General features: G+C 39.2%; 1 protein-coding gene across 5 annotated transcripts in view; it reads left to right on the top strand.

Moving 5' to 3' along the window:
* Positions 1-19,738, top strand: part of DPP6 (dipeptidyl peptidase like 6) — a 442,842-nt gene that overhangs the window by 245,540 nt on the left and 177,564 nt on the right. The window lies entirely within an intron of this gene.

Raw genomic sequence — 19,738 nt, 5'->3', positions numbered from 1 at the left:
TATGCATGGCCTTTGAAGGTTTGCTTTTCTTGTGTATTAAGGAGCGTTCTTAAACGCTTTCTGCGCTTGCTAGCCATTTATTTTCCCTCTTTTATTCTGAAAAAAGCTGAAAAAGGTAGCAAAATAGAAAGAAACACATTTGAAATGCTGTGTGGGCCACTGGTGGCATTTGATTTCAGGAATCCAAGGGAGGTCTGCTGGTTAGTATTAAGAATGCAGAGGCTGCAGTTGCTCAGGCTTTAGAGAGCGATGCAATCCTGTTGAGTTTCATCTTGTTTGTTTCTTTTATTTTTTTGGAGCCATGTTACAAAAATGGAACTAAATCACCACCTTAATCATAGAATATTTGTATTTTTTTATGTTTTAATTTGAATGTGACAGGTACTGCATGCCCTCAGGACAGAATATGTTTCTAAAATATTTATTAATGCTATTAAATGTAAAGAAAAATAAATATAGACTTATACTGTTTAAACAAAGCTCCCTTACAGAAAGATGCATGCTGCTAAACTATTTCTTTCATTTCATCTCGTAAGTAGTAGTCACAAAATAATGCTTTGTGTTTTCGTTGTGGTTTATGTCTTCAAATTGCTTTTTGAAATATTCCTCCTGGTATCTCAGTGATGTAGGTAAACTGCATTCCCCACACTTGACAGAAAGGGGAGCTTAATAAGAGCATGAAATGACTTGCTCAGGGCTTAATCGCTCTTGTGTTTCAACCTCCAAGAGCATGCAATGCAGTGTTGTTCTCTGTTGGGATTATTGGTCAGGTTCAGCCTGGCTCCAGGCAGTTTGTTACAAGGAGTAGATATGTTCTACGTTGCTCGGTCATTTTAAACTGTTAACAGCCTTTCATTCATTCATTCTGTTGCTCATTTTTCTGCTCTTTTGAATAAGATCAGATGCCATTGGGTCTCCAAAGGCCCAGAGGTTTGATAACTGTTGAAAGAAAGTGCTCCTAAAATACATTCCAGTAATTGTGAATGTAAGCCACCATGGACATCATCAAATGAATCCTTCTGTATGTTGGCACTCATTAAACTGTGAACCTGAGAGCAAGAAATAACTACCTTAAGGCTATGGTGCTTCCAGAGAGATGCTGGGTAGTGTTTCTCTTCTTTGAGAGCCATTATTTTCCAACTTCCATTGAACTCCTGATGGTCAAAGGAATAATTGACTTGGGAAAGAAAAAGCAGACTCGTACAGTGTTCTTGAAAAATGTCTCATCTCTAGAGTAAAGAACAGTTCACTTCCTCTGCAGATGTTTTAAAACTTGATGTGTTTATTTGCTCCTGGAGCAAAAAGAACTTCCTGACATGTGCTGATTTGTGTCAAAAGGATAAAAGAGGAAAAATCAGTACAAAGAAAAAATAATCACCATCCTCTGTTTCCTAGAGTTCTTTCTGGCAATTCTGCATCTGAAACTGAAGACTGTTTCTATCCTGAAATGCTTCAGGAAGACTTTACTATCCCTTATGGCTCTAGCAGTATACGACCCTTGGTTGACTGCAATAAACTGTATTTTCAAGAAATACTTTCCAGTTGAGTAAGGTAGTGTTTCATCTCTAATGATTCCAAATGACTCTCTTTCATTGGTTTTACAGTCGAATTCTAAATGGATTTGTATTACCTGCACTCATGTATTTTTGGTTATCTTAGACTACTTTGTAAAGGTTCACAAGTATGGAACAGCGCCTAAAATGTTTCTTCTATTTCATTAGATTCATTAGATCTGTGTATTATCAAGCAATGCATACAACCATGCACATGTAAATGTACATACAGACCCACCCAAAAGATACCTTTCCTGTCCAAAGAAACAACTAAGTAATATGTTGGTTAAATAACAAGAGACATGAGAAGATAGCCCGACCATCTAATCTAAGAGCTTTCAGTAAAGCAGTTCATAGTATTGCAGGTTATTTGTTTATATTGATGGGTGAACTATCAGTAAGTGTGATTTTTTTTTTATTCGAATAACAGTGAGTTTACTATCTAGGGCTCCAGTTGTTGAAGGTATCAGAAGATACCATCTCTGAAAGAGAAAGATGGTCTGGTGGCAGAAGAGGTTAAAATGCTGTCTCCCTTGTGTGTTCCTATGGATACAGGAATGCTTAGCTTCACTAGTTCTTATATGTGCTCCCTCCCCCCTGCTCCCCCCTAAAGTTTAGCTGCTCAGTAGAATTCTTTTCACCATGCAGAGATGCTGTGGAAATTAAGTGATGAGTATTTGAGGCACTCACACACTGTAGTGATGAGCTCCATAGGAACTGCTATGAGAAAACTTACAACTGCCTTTAAAGCAGGTTGGGATTTTGTGCTGCCAATAAAGCCATGCACACAGTGGGGAGGATCAAGTGAAATATTGAAGAAGCCTCATTATGTGTGAGCAGCAGCCACTTGGTGCAGTGAATGAGGCAGCTGAAAGCATGTAGGGTGTGTGATTAGACTCTGGCACAACGCATATGCACGAGGGTCTGAATTATATAGCTCATGGACACCGAGCCTTAAATCTGACGTTTCCCAACCTAATGCTTGTATGTGAACTTTAACCATTGTTTAAGGTAGATTTTGTCTGTTATTGCTGAATAAGGGTGAGATTTTCAAAAGCATTTGGCTCTATCCTGCCTGCGTTGCTGGCAGAGATGACAGGGCTGTGTAGATGACTTTAGTGGGAGCAGAGCTGGGCCAGCGCTGAGTGCTTTTCAAGTCACAAACTGTTGCAAATTGTCTGAGAAAATAGACTTGGAAAAATGCAGTACTTAATACTTGAACTGTGTGAAGTTCTTGTCATACCTCCAGGCTGTTAGCTTTATTAAGAGCAGCCTTGTATGTGATATGCTAAAATTAGGACTTGGCAGTGTTTTATTGTTGTTGTTTTTTTGGTAGTGCATAACATGAGTATGCAGGATTTTTCTTATTAACCTTGAATGCAGAATTTCATTGACCTGATTCTGAACATCAAAAACCTTGAGGTAACCTACAGAGGTATCTCTCTGACATGCATTGAATGGCATTTAAATTACAGAGAGTTGATTTTTTTTTGTTTGATACTACTGTAAGCATCGGAGATCAAAACCTTTTTGTGTCTTATCAGACACTGCCATGAAGATCTGGCAATTTAAATTGAAGAGTGGGACTCTTTAAGGGGAAGAACGTACACATACAAAGAGAATCTCTTTGCCCATTTTTGCATTCAGGAGCAAAGTTCTACACACAGCTCAAGAAGGTCAGCAGAACAGTGGCATAAAAGGGGGCCTGCATTGCTTATAGGCTGCAGTGGTTCTGGTGCTACAATGCAGACAGGAATTTGAACTGAGTTCATTATTCCTCCTCTCTTAATATTGCATCTGTTTGTGCTGTATAAGTACTGAACTCTCTTGTTAAATTTTGTTTTGAATTGCTTTTCTGTATTGTTTCAGTTTTTTATTGTGGTCATTATTGAAAAATCAATCTCAAAACACTGATGGGATGGTAGGAGTCCCTGTAAGATTTTAAATGCCAGATGTGTATGAGAATGAGTCCTTGTTATTCCTAACACTAATTCATAACAAGAATGTGTCACTAAATCACTAATGCTTTGCCCTAAATTCATTCTTAGGCGTATCAGGGTTTTCACATGAAGTGCAATCATGTAAGCCCATCTGTGAGAGATTAGTCAAATTCTGCAAGTTTCATTGCTTGAAAGCTCACTTCTTTATCTACCATCTTCAAGGTTTATTTGTACAAGGTTTCTGTTGCTGAAAGAGTGTGACCAAATCCCATGTGATGCTACACAGCTGTGGTTTTTGTGGCATCTGTGAGATTGCTGTTTGTTCTTCTGTAATAAAAAATGCTAATATATCAACCAGTTATACCTGCTAAATCAGTTAAATTGGAGTATCATCCCAGTATATTTCGGAAACACATGAAAATGAGATTTCACCAGAAATTGAATTATGGTGTGCACTACAAAGCTCCATTTAATACTGACGTTAATGACTAACTTATCTGCATATTCAGTTTCCTCTGAGGCTTTAGTTGTTTTTCTAGGGCTGGATGGAGAACCTATTCTCCAGCTGAATAGGAACGGCATCCATCATGACTGTGGTAGGACAGCTCCTGGGAGAAATGTACAGAAAAAGCTTGTGGCAACAGTAGGAAGCATCCAGGTTTCTTCAGCTCTTGAGCCCTTCTATTTCTGCACATTAGTCCACTGAGAGAACTAGACCCTCTGCCTCTTAGTGGATTACCTATTCATGTGCACGGCCCGTTGTTCCTTGCACAAGTGAACTAAAACACAGATGCTATCTACTTGCACAGATGCTTGCATTCAACTTAAAAATGTCTGTTAGCAAGGAAATGTGGGCTTAGTTTTGCTTGAAGTATGCCTAAATTCTAGCAGCTATTTCTGAAGTCTCAAATTACACATCTGCTCCTACTACATGTACTACTGTCAGGCCTATTTGTAGTCGCATTGCTTTCATGTGTTGTCTTCCTCAAACACTTATCTGAGAGTAAATTTAGGAGATGTTCTCTCTGTGTCCACAGAGGCAATATCTACTCCTGAGAAAAAGGAGATAAACTCTTGATTTCTGCAAACTGTATGTCTGCAGTTATTGTATATATCTCCCTATTGGCAAATGTACAGGAATGAGTGCCTTTGGAAGCAGTTTTCTGCAACCATCACGAGTCTTTCCCTGGATAGTTCTAAGGAAATACTTCTCAGCCTCCCATTTTTAGCTTAGGTATATCAAAGACATAACTGATGTCTTTTGGTAATCAGACTTCTGGCTGTGCTTGATGACTATTTTTAGTATGTAGGTAATTAGAAGACAGGGCCTATGGACACAGATAAATAGAAACTTTTGTGAGATTGTTCTAGTAGGAACTTGACTGGAGACTGAATAGCTCTGATAACTAATAATTCTATAAATTCTTCCTTATTTCTGAGAGCTGTAGTTTGCTTCTGTTGAAAGGTAACACTTATGTCAGAAATGTTAACTAAGACAAAGCTTGAAGTTAGGCCAAAATGACATTGCTCATGAGCAGTCATTATCTCAAGTTATTCATTGTCCTTGCAAATTTCAGACATGATTTTTTTCCCGAGCATTACGAATGACATTTAATTATTTAAACCTATCTACCTAGAGCTGTTTTCATGCCTTTCATTGTCCAATATGCTTGCAGAGGGTTGACAGCTGATATATACAGAGGAGTTAAGACCTGCATGTTTCTGGAGTGCCAAAGAGAAACAAGCAGGATATTCATTGACATTTAAAATAATCTGTGACATCTGTGATTTGGGAACAAGAATCCTACTGTTATCCCTTTCATTTCTTCCTAGTCTCTTGCAGTGCTTTCTAATATATGATGTTATTTGCCTTCCATGCAGTCATGCAGATCGCAATACTTGAGCAACATCTAGTTTCTTAGCATGCTGTTTCAGCTAGAAATCTTTTAAAGATTTTCTATGATTTGTCTTTCCTGTCTTCTGTATTTCTCAACTATGCTGTTTTGTGTCATGTTCTGTGTATGTCATCCTAGCTAATAATTAGATATATTTCAGAATGACTTAAAATTTAAAGGTAAGCTATTTGGCAAAATATGTTAGACACATTTTCAACTTCCATAGAAATGGAAAGAAAGCTGCTCGATATTTACAGAAAATGTTTTGTCTACCTGAAATAATTATTGATAGGTTTTCTTTCTATATTCAAGTTTCTGGTACACAGAGTGATTTTATCCTTTATATTTGTCAGAGCAAAATATCACACATATGATCTGAGATGTATTAGTTCAAGACAGTGCAGGCCAAATTGGCTAAGTGATCGTGAGCTAACAAAAACCATGAGGTATTTCGTCTAGTCCCCTGGAAAGAAGAATCTTTTTATGCTTTGTAAGGATGAAAGTGATTCTGCTCTAATTTCAAATACCAACATTTCAGAACTATTTTTAATTCATGAACGCAACAGGAGATAAAGTAAATAGTGCAGTCGTGTAGTCAAGAGTCATTTAGATTAACAGACTGGACCATGACTAACACCAGAACAAAGCTATTTGCAAGATTAGCTCATGCTTAAAGCTATACATTTTGTAAAGTATGTACATTTGGGATGTAGGACGGAGTCTTTGCATATTTGTACCAATAGCTGTTAAGTGAATTGGAAAAATAATCCTGGGCTTGATTTGAAAGGATCTGTCCAGTCATACTTCTTGTCCATGTCTTCACCTTTCTGCTCACCTCTGCCAGTAACTGTGGAGTCCGGTAAGAGATTTCATATAAGTGTGACAGACTGGGCAGTGAATTCAAAACTACTGAGTCCAAATATGAAAATGAGTGGATACATAGAAAACAAAAAGTTCAAATTTAATTCTTCCTCACAGGGAAAAGACAGAACGAACTTGGCAGTTGTGTTGTGTAGTTGGCTTTAGTGACAGGAATACTGCAACTTGGAAAGCAGGCTCTCAGTCTTGGGTGCTGGTAGTAATTCCCCAGAGAATAGCATCTGTTGGCACAAATGGAGCGTGAAGCTGAAAGATTTTCTGTCTGAGATACATCAGTAAGAAGACTCATGCAGTAAGAGCTCAACAGCTTTGTAAATCTCAGCCTGAAAGAACACAATTTGCTTGAAGGGCGCCAGACAGGATAGTGCCTTCCAACTGGAATTGCGTGTATGTGCTGTTTTTGTCTGTTTGGTAATGTATTAACTTAAGTAATGACTTTCATTCCAGTGAAGGTCTGAATAGGGAAACGGCTTTGGAGCCTGACAAATTAAGAATCCCCAAACAGATAACAGCCACTTGAGCTTCTCAAGGGTAGCATTTAACTTTAATTCACATAATTTTGTTTCTTTCTCATCAATCTACCTCTCAGATTTTTTATAGGGCTTGTTGTTAGAGTTTTTACTTTCTATTTTTGCCATAGGCACTTGAATACTCCTTGTTTCAATGCTTTTTTTTTTAAAGTCAATTACAGCATTCTGTTTTTTTTAATACCAAGTTTTGTTGAGCATTGCTTCTGTCATCCGCATGACAAAGTTACAACTTGTGGCCAAGTTTTACTGCCAAAAGGAGGGTGACTGACCTTCAAATGAGTATGCAAAGGTCAGCATTCCGTTCTCTTTGCTTCTAGAGATTCAGGACTTCCTGGAAGCCCGCAGTCAGCAAGTCAGTAATCTCTCATCAGGAGAGTTCATGGCCTCAGACCATTTTCATGTAGCTGGCAGCAGCCAGGCTGGGAGTTTGTGCTCATGCAACACTGAATGGTCTTCACAGTGACTCTGCATGGCAGAAATATGCCTCAGGGCAAAAGACTATTTCAAATGGCGCTGATCCTCCTCTATGATTCGTGTATACCCACATATCTATATACCCAGAGAAATGTGGCTGCCAAAGTGTAATTTAGAGTCATATGTGGTACCGGGGAGGATCTGTGTTTCTGTTGATTTCTGTAGAGCACCCAAGATACTCTCGTCCTACACAGATGTGCGTATTAATATGCAATATGAAAACACTGAAATATTGCTCAAAGGCCAGAAACAATTTGAGCTGTATTGTGCTCTGCGTGAATAAAAATAATAGTAAACCACAGTCCCAGCTCCCAAAGGGCTGTTGTCTGAAAGGCAATATGAGCAGATGGAAGAGATGGCAGAAGCAGGAGGTTCTGAGGGAAAAGAGGGGCGAGAAGCTACTGATAAGTGCAAGCACAACAAAGACTAATGCCAGGTGTAGAATAATTCCAATTAAAAACATAATTTCCATCAACAATGAATACTGTTATCAGAATGAATTGCTACCCTCAAGCCTGGTAGAGTGAGAATACATGTTCTCTGTATGCATGGCAATACTTCTGATCTCTGCCAAACACAGTTAAAGAACTCCCAGCTACTTCAGTGTCATCAGGAAGATCAATTTTCCAAGATTTGTTAAAAATATACATGATTTAAGTTGTAGACCAAAGCATTTACTAAGCATAAAGCTCCCCCATGCCCTCCTTTTCACCCATATCTTTTGGACTTCTTTCCACTTCTAGTTGCATAAACATATTAATTATGTATCTGTAATGAATAAAGTATAAGTTGTTATTGAGGTTACGACTTCCTCAAACTTTTATATTACTGGTTGTGTGATATTTATGGACAAATACTGCACACCTGACTTGTGCATGTGGATCCATTAAATTTAGAAGAAGTATATTTCAGTTAAGAATTACCCAGGTAATAATGACAGATCAGACCATAAGATTCAGCTGGATATTGGTCTTTCAGTGCTACAATACCCATTAAAAATGTTTTGTTTTCTGCGACTCTCCTTTGTGTATGAAATGCCAAAGTGAGAACCATAAAATTCGCAGCAGCAAAGCTTTAAAATCCCACAGCCCTTTTGGGATAGCAGGGTCTGCATTCTTACATATGAGATTTCCCTGTTGTCTACAACCTGAAGGAAATAATCTACTGCAGGAAAGGCAAAACATATTTTAAATGGTCACATAAACTCAGTGTAAAAGACCATTTATTTTCTGCATAGGTACATCAATATTTGCATTTTCTTTGTTGTTTTAATGTATAAAACACCAGGAATTCCAGGCTTTCATTCCTTTTTGGATAGCTGCAGGAAGTCTACTTTGGATCCCTTCATCGCAGCTGCAGTGAGTCCAGGCTATTGACACTATCCCCAGATCTTCCTTTACTGAGAATTGCAATTAGACATTGAAAGACATTATAATGCATGTCACGATGCAGAGCGTAGCGTTTTCATGGGCTGTCTATTTTATTCACGGCCACCTTGCAGCAGAAGCATCAAGCAGAAGATGAGAAAGGATAACGGAAAGGGAAGAAACCATTTTAAGCCTTTATTTATCAGAAGGAAGCATAAATAAAATGTAGAGGTAAAAATTAAAATCTCAGTGAAAAGCCAGGATTGCGTGCGTGTGAAGCATCTATATACAAACATGTATATGCCTTACATGCAGCATTATAGAAATATTAGATATAATTCCCTACTGCCTTATATGCAGGGTTGTGGGTTTTTTTTTTCTGCATAGAGGGTTTTGCTAATGCTATTTAAACTTGTTCTCAGGACTCTGCTATATCTTTTATGCAGTCGAGACATCTATTTTAAATATTCTTCTGCTTCTTTCTTTCTTGTTTAACGCTTCCGTACTGGTGTGAGGGCCCTTTGTGAGCTCTTCTTCAATTGAAGAGGTCTTGCCATGGTGCTGTGGGTTTCTGTTGCTGAGGTGTTGGCACCAGGCAAGGGGCTGTGCTTAGGTGTATGTGAGGATGATATCATGCATCTCTCCTGCTGTTTCTTTCCCCCCAGCACATAGAATATGAGTCCTTTTTTCTTCCTTGTTTGCGGTGCTCATAGTTGTAACTGCTGTTGTTTTATTCTTCCACAAAAGAACTGTGATTATCCAAAGCCATCTCTCACTAAATCCATTTTCATTTGTCACTGCCAGCTGCTGAATTACCTCTTGATCAAGCAAATCAGCCTTAGGAAGGATCAAATTTCATCCCAGTTTACTGACAGCAAACAAGAGCACACCTGATAACCTTATATGACAGTACTGTTCACCTTAATATACAAAGATAAATACACACAGGCTCCCTTCCCAGGAAGCAGATTAATAAGGACACATCTCTGACCTGAGACTAGTCCTTACCTTTCATTATGAAATCAGAACCAAAATGATCCAGAGGGCCTAAGAATCTAAATGTAGTGAAATACTCTTTTGATGAGCCTACAGTATCTACTTTTGTTGAAGTAAATGGTCTTATTAAATTATTTGAAGTATTAGTTCAATTTAATAGATTTAAACTAGTGCGTGCAGGGCCAGGATTTCTTATTGAATCCTATCTGCTCTCTAAGGGATAGCTCTTTATTCTGAAATGTTCTGCTATCAAAGAGTTCCACTTGTTCTGTGTTTCTGGTGGTTGTCTGTGGGGCACATATGCACCTCTCTGAGGTTAAAAGTGTTAGTGACACCTGGAAATAGGGTACCCACTCAGCAAGAGCATCGCTCTGATCCTCAATATAGAACCTAAGGTTCACTTTGTTGCTTTGTGCAGTTTGATTTTACCTGACTGGAGTTTGAAAGTACTAACAGAATTTTGTCAGTGTCCTATTTCAAGGAAATCTTATTAATCACTTTCAGTCATGCTGCATAGAGTTTCCTGCTGCGTATTGTTGCTGAGGAAGGAAATTCCAGCCTGATATTTTCATTAATGACTGCAGAAAGTTGGACCAGCACTTCTTCCAAATGCTGAATCAAGAAAGTTTGTAATGTGAACTACATCGTAAGAGAAAAAGTTTTGCCATGGACAGTTCTGTCTTCATTAAGGATTATACTACATGAAAACAGCAGCTAAAGCTGTTACCTGCAGAGAGGAGTAGCCTTAATAAAGCACTGCAGGGATTTTTAGCTGCTTCCTAATACACTGAAAACTCATGAAAATATAAGGAGTCAAGTGCTTGATGTATTTTGGTGTTTTTAATACAGGTTAATGAATGTGAGCATCCACTTCGGTGCATGTTCTGTCTATTTCCATACATCAGTGTCCTCATGCTTTCTTATGTAAGAATAATGCGTTCTTATAAAGCAAAATCCCCAAACTTCTTGTGAAGGATTGCATAGGGGAAAAAAAATTAGGCTCAACTTTGAATCTTGGTGATGTTTTGATGTTTTTCTGTGTTTGTGTTTGTGTGCATTCTTGTGTACACCATAGTCAATGATCCAAGTTATTGTCTAATAATTCTCATTAGTGGTTTGGTAGTGATGGATTGATGATTGGACTAGATGGTCTTTTCCAATCTTAGTGAATTCTATGATTTTTTAAGTCACACCTCCATTAAATTCATCTAGAAGATGAGAATCCTCAAAATCTTCTCAAAACGTAATTCAGAATTAGATTCTTACAGTTACTGCACATCGCTAACTAGCCTTTCGACTCATCTAATTTACAGGCAGGATCAGGATTTTGCTTCTGCTTATAGACAGCTGTGTATTTGCAGACTCCTGATTCATTCTTCATATTGATACGTGACAGGAGCTGGTAGTTGAAATGTATTTCAAATCCATCATATTCTAAGTATAGAGCTTAATGCAGTGTCATATCATGATTCAGAATAGAGGCAGGTGAGTCAGAATTGAGGAGAAATAGCTAAATTATTTTGACTGCTCCTGAAGGCATTTCTGTCAGAAGGAGATACTGGGAAAGAATTTGAATATTGCATCATAAGGGCACAATTTAAGTCAGTGAAAGAAAATGGCATGTGGCTGTGGAGACTATTTACGCTCTGGACTGGATGGATGATAAGAAGCCTGCAGAACAGATAAGAGCCAGACCTGGTATGCTTCAAAATAATATTTAGAGAAATACAAACTGAAACATCTCAGATCTTAGAGAATGAAGAATTTAATAAGAAGTAGTTAGGGAGGAATATTGAAAGGGAAAAGAATTAGAAAATCCTCTCTGAAGAAAGATATAACTCGCTTATAGGAATTCTTGCTGATTTTTAAGGTTCTTTAGTATATGTAAATTAGCTGTTCAATGTGAAATTGTTTCTGTATCCTCAGCATTTGCAGTACCACATAACCTGCTATAGTACTTTTAAATACTTGGTAATATATACGTACTGAAAGTTGTCTCATTTTTAATTTCCTCTAGATAAATGACTTGCTTAGCTTGTTGAAGCAATACTGTTCTATTGAGCTCTGACTGAAGCCTCCATGAATGATGTATAAGGTCTCATTTAATTGGTTTTTTTGGTCTTCCCATTGTCTACTGAACTTACTTCACTTCCTGAGTGAATTTAATGAACTTGCTGTCTGTAGGGAACATTGATATTAATGGTGCTGTAATGTTCAAAGGCCCTGGGCAGGGTTGGTGCAGGATGCTGTGCAAACATACTGATTTGATCACAGGCCCAACTTCATTTTGCCAGTCTTGTTACTTTAGTTTCTCACTTGCAGCAAATTCAGTGGGGAAAAAAAAAACTTCATTTGAAACCACACTGTGATAGCATAATTGCTGCTCAGCAGCAGCAGGAGCATTGGAATAGGGCCTGCAGAGTAGGATTCAGGGGACCGAATAATTGGGGCCATTAAAAACATTATGTCAGGTCTGTCTATGTCCTCAATGGGAAATCATGCGGAAATAATGGCAATGGGTCCTTCTATATTGGCCTCAACAGCTCAGCTACCTTGAGTGGAGATGGAAGGTTTACTTTTTACTCATCACCTGGCTTACCCCTATACTACTGCATGGATCACCATGTTGTGTGGTAAAGGGACAGGGAAAAAAGTACCTTCCTAAAATGATGAAGTTATGTAATAAAACAACACAGATACAGAGATTATTCTTCCAGTACTAACTGTATGAAAATCAAACTGTTCCTGTTCTTGTTTCCAGTGTTATCACTATTAGTGTAACTCTGGTGAAACCACTTAATGACCCTGGACCTTCTCCCACTTTTTACCTCTAAGAAGTCCATACTTTTAGTTCATGAGAGCACTGCAGATTAAACTTTGCCGAGTGTCAAAACGTATTGAAATGACTGGGTGAAAGCAGACTATCAGTGCAGGGCATTGTAAAATTATCTCATCTTTAAGCAACTCATCTTGAGAAATAAAAGATAGGTTGCTGATGGGTTTTGTCTTTTGATTGCCATATTGCAACAAAGACTAGCTAAGCAGCCTTCCTGCTCTGATGGGCTGTGAGCATTTCAATTTGTATCTGCACGCATTTGCAAGAGACTTTCTGCTTGAGCAGAAGGAAACTGGTATGAGGAAAAAGGTTTTTCTGTGTTGTCATAATGGAGCCCCTACAATTCCTCCAACTCTGCTTTTTAGCTCTGAAATGCATCCTGTGATTGCTGTAACTGCAGAGAACGCACCTTGTGTATGTTTCTGCTTTTCTCCTTCAAGTGTGTGATGAAATACTGCCTGTTATTCACCTATCTACCCAATCTGTTTCCTCGTTCAGGCTAAGTGCTTTCAGTGTGCCCCACAGCTCGATATTTAACAGTCATGGCAGATTTATGTCTCCTTTTTCATTTCTGGCTGACACACTTCTGTTTGTTTCTTGTTTTGATTTTATAGAGGTAGATGAGGTCAATGGGAAAAAACATTTTGTACCGATTTCAGTCGCATCATTTTTTCTTATTTGAGGTCATATTATGACTTTTAAGCCTTTTAGATTTAGGAAGGAATATTAGCAGCCATCAGTGAGGTGCAAGGATGAGGTTTACGCATATTTCTTGACTTAGGAGGGGGTGCAGCTCAGTGTTCCCCTGCCCCTCCCTTCTCTGTCTGATCGTGATACTGTGTCTCCATATTCAGTTTTGGTTCTACCGAAATCCAGTGCTTTCCATAACTATACAGGCTTAGGGGTGGCCAAAACAGAAACGCTGTGTTTTGGAATCTGAATGAGATGAAGCCTGTGAGATAATGTGCCATCAACGCTCTATGAAGGACCTTCCCTTTCTCAGAGATCTCTGACCAGGGAGCCATTCCTATTTACATGGAGGCAGTGTGGCTCTCCCGGGAGCTATTTATTGATGCTGTCTTTCAGCTGCTGTTATATCTTTTATTTGAGAAAACTTGTCTCAGTTCTCAGTTCTGAATGGGTGAAGTATACCCAAATCACTGTTTTCATGATATTCTGCTTCCAGGAAGTGGGAGGCTAAGAAATAAGTCCTGGTGCTTCTCTGGCTAGATCAGTAGAGTCAGTCTCTGGCCTGAAGAATCATAGAATGACCTGGGTTGGAAGGGACCTCAAGGATCATGAAGTTCCAACCCCCCTGCGATATGTGACAAGAGAGGAGGCAAATCAGAATGATGGATCCAGCAAAGCAGGAACTGAGGCAAGAAAATCTCTGATTCCTGGTCAATAATTACAGCCTTTTCCAAGGTGCAAAGTAGTGACTTCTACTTTCTGTGATCTTTCTCTAAACCAGATACAACCACAAATCTCCAAGCTTGCTCTTGTTGCTCTGTGAGATTCTCATTCTAACCTGGAGGCAGCTCCTATGCAATGTGCCCAGGATTGCCTGGGATGTGTATCTCAAAATCTTGTTTCTCTATGGCCATGGTATTCCTTGACTGAAGGGTCTGCAGTCTTCAGCTGCAGCTGGAGAGCCCACTGGTTAGCTGACCTCCTCTGAAAGTGTGGCAGATCCAATCACCACAATACAGTGCAGCTTATCAATAGCCAAAGGACTCATCCAGCAGTGGGGGATGGATTGCAAGAAGGGCTGCAGAACTGCATAAATCTAGCTGCAGGGAAGCATGACATGCAAACAGAAGTATGGCCTCACACTGAGTATACTAAATGTGACTGATCTGATAAATCCTTTGACTACAAATGAACAATGCTGAAGTCTGTTTGGGTGGAACCTCTTGCAGGTTTATGAGAGTTTTGAATGGCTTCCTGGAGATCTTGCACGGCTCTTTATAGCTCCACAGTACAAAAAGATGTTTCTAGGGCAAAAAAAAGCTGTATGATAAACTAAAAATTTATTTGCATAACCTTGATATGTGTATGTGAGAATTAGCTTTCACATCTGGCAAATAAAATACTGTGTAAACTTTCTGTGACCAAAAGATGTCATTAACATAAAATGAGTTGTAATTAATCTTACTTAACTGCTAATTACCTGTAAAATCTGATTAAAGAGAAAACTAAATTTGCCTGCAGTAATTAGTGTACTGATATGAAGGCTATGTCCATGTAAATACGTCTAGCACTCCCTGCTAATTTATCACCAATGATATTTACAAACCTTTTTTTTTTTTTTCCTTTCTGCAAAGGTTACAGAGAATGAAGGGCAAAATTAGAATAATGAATTTTTGTTTATTAACACAGCAACAGAACAGATCTTGTATAGATACTTCATAGATTCCAATATGATGATATTATCAGTGAAGCATAGCATTTCAAACATATTAGCATAGAAATAGGTTTGTTTCCTATTACTTCAAGTAGTTCTGCTTGTACTGGTTTGTCATTCAGCTGTCAATAGAAACACAACAAACATTCAGTGTGAATTGGCCCCCAAGAAGAGACCTGAGATTCTGCTATTCATTGGCAAATGCATTTTGAAACATTCACATAATGAAATCCTCAGAGCAAATGCACTTTAATAGCTTACAGGTTCTGTAAAGCAACATAAAATCACAGCTAGACATACAGGGTGAATTTTGAGTAGGGATAGCAGCAAGTATATACCCACTTACTAATGTGATGGAAAGGAGTAAGAGGTGTAACTCTATGTTCTGTCAGGTAGTAAGTCCTTTTCTCTCTTTTAGCACAAATTCATTAGCTGTCGTCCATCGGATTGTTTTAAGAATATTTCTATACCAGGAAAACTTTGTGCCACATTCAATCTACAGAGTATTCCGCATAGAAAGCACACACCTCAAATCTCTGCACCACACAATGAGCTACCTTTGAAAATGCCCCACGCTTGTGATGTATCACTGCATCTGCTCTGATCAAGTGTAACCTGCCTCCAAAACCTTCACGCAGCAAGATGCTTTTCTATGGAAATAGTCACGTCTTTGATTAAACCACCTCCATGCTGCACATAAGTACGATGCTAAAATACATCTACAGGCTTCGTGCTATTGCCCCATAAGGGAATCTATACAGAAAATAACTCCATCTTTATGTTCCTCTGGAGGAATAACACATCCTGATCCTCTCCCTTAAGTCCTCTAAACAGTTCTCTCAAACCTCACCAAACTGATTGTCAGAAGCTGGAGGCAATCAGGTTTTACAAAACAACAAATGCAAAAGATGCTAAAATATCTCTAAAGCCATCACAGAAAACTGTTCTTGACAACCAAATCACCAGTGAGTTTTACACATGGGAGCCTTGGAGCGTCATATGCTTTCTCTAATGCACCAACCACCCTCTTGGAGTTAAGGAAGTGAAAGCAAACAGTGATTTTGGACCAGAATAATTCTGTTTTGTTAATTGGAAATGAGCAGAAAATGTAGTCATCAGAGGACAGCGCTTCTTGCAGGGAACTGCTTTATCTCTGTTTGGCTGAGCCTTGTTCTCAAGTGAGATGTGCAAAACTTCTCGAGGGAGGAAGTTTGGGTTAAAATGCACAGCTTTGCTGGATATTATAAATACAGGCACAACTGAATCATTTGTAATATTGCATTACAGTTTTTCCAAAGCCTTGCTTTTCTTTATAAATCCTTTCTATTCTGCCTCCTGTCCAACCGATAAGGAAATGAGCGTTATCACCTCTCCCCTTGGTTACCCTTCCCAATGCCCTTCTCTCAAGTTCTTCAGCTGATTAACATGACTAAACAAAGCTTGGAACAACATGTCCCAGTCTGTACTGGCTTTTAAGAATTTTTTTTAATTTAAGAAATTCTTCTGTCTATTCTTCTCTAACTTTTACTTGCACCTGAAACAGAAACTCTTAAAAAAAATTGCATCTCTTTTTTAGGCACTCTACAGATTGGGGTAATTATGAAGAGCCAAAATATTGGTATTCCCTTTGCCAAATAGGTTAGAATGCATCACAGAATGGGTCATCACAGATGTTATCACAGAGTTATGCTGGAAAGGACTTCAAAGATCATCCAATTCCAGCCCCTGCTCCCCAGCAGATCAGGCTGCCTAGAGCCCCATCCAACCTGGCCTTGAGCACCTCCAGGAATGGGGCATCCACAGCTTCTCTGGGCAAGTGAGAGGCCTACTCAGATACTTGCCTTTTCAAAGGGCAGATATTGTTTTTCCATTGTTTTTTTCATTGTTGTTTTTCCTGAATCAATGCTTGTTTATGCGCCAATGATGTTAATCTAACCTATAGCTTCCCTGCAAATAGGACTCGAGTTATTTGCATTTTTCATGCCTGGTGCCGGTTTCTTGTTGCTCACAACCATAGCCTGAATTTTAGCTGGTTCTCCTTAAGATTTTATGGCAACTGGCTGTGATAAAAATACTTAAAAGATCCCCCAGGACATGAACAGAACTTACTGCATCTTCCCGAATGCCAGCAACTCACCTTGCCAACAGCAGCTGAGCTTTTCATGTCTGGAACAAAGTCCTGCTGACACTGTCCCTTTCACTAACATCTTGTCAACATTTTTGAAACAGGCAGCTTTCGCTTCCTTTCTTTTTCTGAATACTTTACATGACTGATTTCAGAAGCTAGTGAGCAAGGCTTCAGAGAACACGTGCCTTCATTACAAACTGGCCATCCCAGTGAGCAACGAAGCTTCCTCTGCAGCCCAGCATAGATCATGTCCTTTCCTGTGCCCTGCTGCTGAAGGTTGGGATGTCATACAGAAGCAGGGTGATGCTTGGAAATGTATGTGCGAAATGCACTCATAAAGCTTTATCTGCTACAAAATGTGGTGCACGAGGTTGATAATGCAGATTGACAACACTGCCTGTCATTTGGAGGTGAGCACCGTGATGCCAAAGCAGCTGGAATGCAGCAGAACTGTCATTTAGAGGTGAAGCTATTAGGGCGAGGGTTGGAAGGAGGCAGATATGAGAGCAAGGTAGTGCTGCTGTTCTTTACCATCTTGAATAATCAGTAAATAAAGTTTTTAGAATCAAAGGAAAAAAACAAACAAAAACAAAAACAAAACAACAACAACAACAAAAAGTGTCTCATCTTATGGAATAACCTGGACCTGGAAGTTTTTAGATTGGAAAAGTATTTTCCAATCTAAAAACTTCAAATATTCAAACTGACTGAAACTGTTAGGTAAAATTACCTGCAGCTGTTGCAGAGGCTGCTCCGCAGTAAAAGAACAGGAGAAAGTATGCCTTCCTTCTGATGTTCAGTATCAAAGAGCTGGTAAATTATTTGACCAGATGAAGAGATCTTTGGTTATTGGGTGCTGGCTAAAGGCATTTAACAGTGCTGTCTTTATTCAGTGGACATGTGGGGTTCTTGGCATCAGGAAGGAGAGGGTTGCTTGGGATTTGGCTCCTAGTGTTGGGATTTAGCTCTGATTACCAAGGCTGATTCTTCTTTTATGTAAGAGACAAAAGCAGCCAATGATTCAGTCTATTAAGGACGAACTGTATCAAACTGACTGGTGATTCTGTGCTGGAAATCTGCAATGGGCTACTGCTTAGAATAAAAAACAAACCTGATAACATCATTGATTCAGGGCTATCCAGTCCACATCTTTAACATTCAGAAAAAAAAAGAAAAAAAAAAAAGAAAAGAAAAAAAAAAAAGGAGGCTTAACTGCTAAATTAAGCAATACAGGCTGAACTTCTCTGCAGCAAACAGATGATCTTCAAAACAAAGAAAAGGGAAGGGGAAAGGCAAGAGGAGGGAAGGGAAGGGAAAGGGAAAGGGAAAGGGAAAGGGAAAGGGAAAGGGAAAGGGAAAGGGAAAGGGAAAGGGAAAGGGAAAGGGAAAGGGAAAGAAGTGGAAGGGTGGGGAAAGAAAAGTACTAAATCCTGTAGACTTCTGAGAAAAAGGCAGAACAATTTTCATTGCTGTTGCAATAGAAGGAGGTGCGAGGGTCTGAGACAAGCTTGCTTGTCTTTCAGTGCTCGTGCCCAAGTGTCTATTTCACTCCTAATTCTAAGCTTCTCATCTGCTGTTCCTTTGAATCATATATTCTGTGGGACAATCATTTGCTTGAACCATCCGTCAAAAATAAATGGTATAGCAAGAGAACCTGGCAAGATAAGTTGAGCAAATGCTGGCAAAAACGATGAGCATCCTCACAGATCCTAAGGATAAGGCTGGTGGAACCAGTGCAGCAGTGTGCTCCATTGGTGCCAGCTGGTTCCCTTCCCTGCAGGAGCCAGAGCCCCAATAGCACTGACTCATTTTCACTGATGGAGGTCTGTTCGGAATAGCATGGAAGTGTGTTTCTTTTAGCTGTTTTAAGTCTGTAAAGGAGGTGTGGTCAATGACAAGTCAGGGTGAATGACTGGTTTCCTAATTCAGATCATGTCTCGTGTTGGGTTTCACATCAACAGGCTGCTGAATACAGGCTGCTTGGCTGTTGCCAGATTTTTCTTTCCTTTGAAGCGCACAGATAATGTTAAAAATGGAGGAAACATCTGAAGGGAAATGTTAATAATATTCAGATTCTTTGCTGATGTAAACCAGCTCAGACTTCAGTGGAGATGCTCTGAGATACCCCAGGCAAGAGCCAGAGCCAGGAAGGATGGCAGTTCTCTTGGTGTGCTGTTACACTGTTCCTATTTAGCTGGGATTATCAAATTGCAACTTCATTAGTTGCTAATTTCCTTTTGGCATTTTGAAAATACCAGATGAAGTGTTTTTCTTCCACTGAGGACTATATGCTCTCTTATTTTCCCATGCTGTCCAGATGCATCTGCAGCATACAGGAAGGCTGTAGGACTGGAGATCTGGTCCTGCTCCTTCCTTTCCCCTGACAGTGACATCCACAGTGCTGCACAAATGATCATTACTGTATTTCTACAGCAGTTCCAAGACAAAAATGGGAACTGGTTCTACCCTTGGAGTTGGGAAGAAGTTAATAGCTTTGAGCCTAATCTAAAACACTGCAGTCCGTCTTGGCTTGTGTGTTGTATACCTTTAAAAAGAGTCAAGTTCAGAATCATTTTGGAAACTTTACAGGCTTGTGCCTGTGTTTGCTCCATGTAAGAGTGCAGGAGCCAAGGAAAAGCTGCATTATTTTTGCTCCACAGCTTATGATTTAAAGGTATTTGGATTGTCATTAGCAAAGGTTTTCTGCTGTCCTCTATATCATTATTCCAACAGCAG

Source organism: Coturnix japonica, chromosome 2 (genome assembly GCF_054131305.1).
Source record: "Coturnix japonica strain WE chromosome 2, WE-NBRP24, whole genome shotgun sequence".
NCBI classification, from domain to species: Eukaryota; Metazoa; Chordata; class Aves; order Galliformes; family Phasianidae; genus Coturnix; species Coturnix japonica.
Note: the sequence above shows the minus strand (reverse complement) of the source record. Positions and strands in the feature narration are given on the sequence as shown.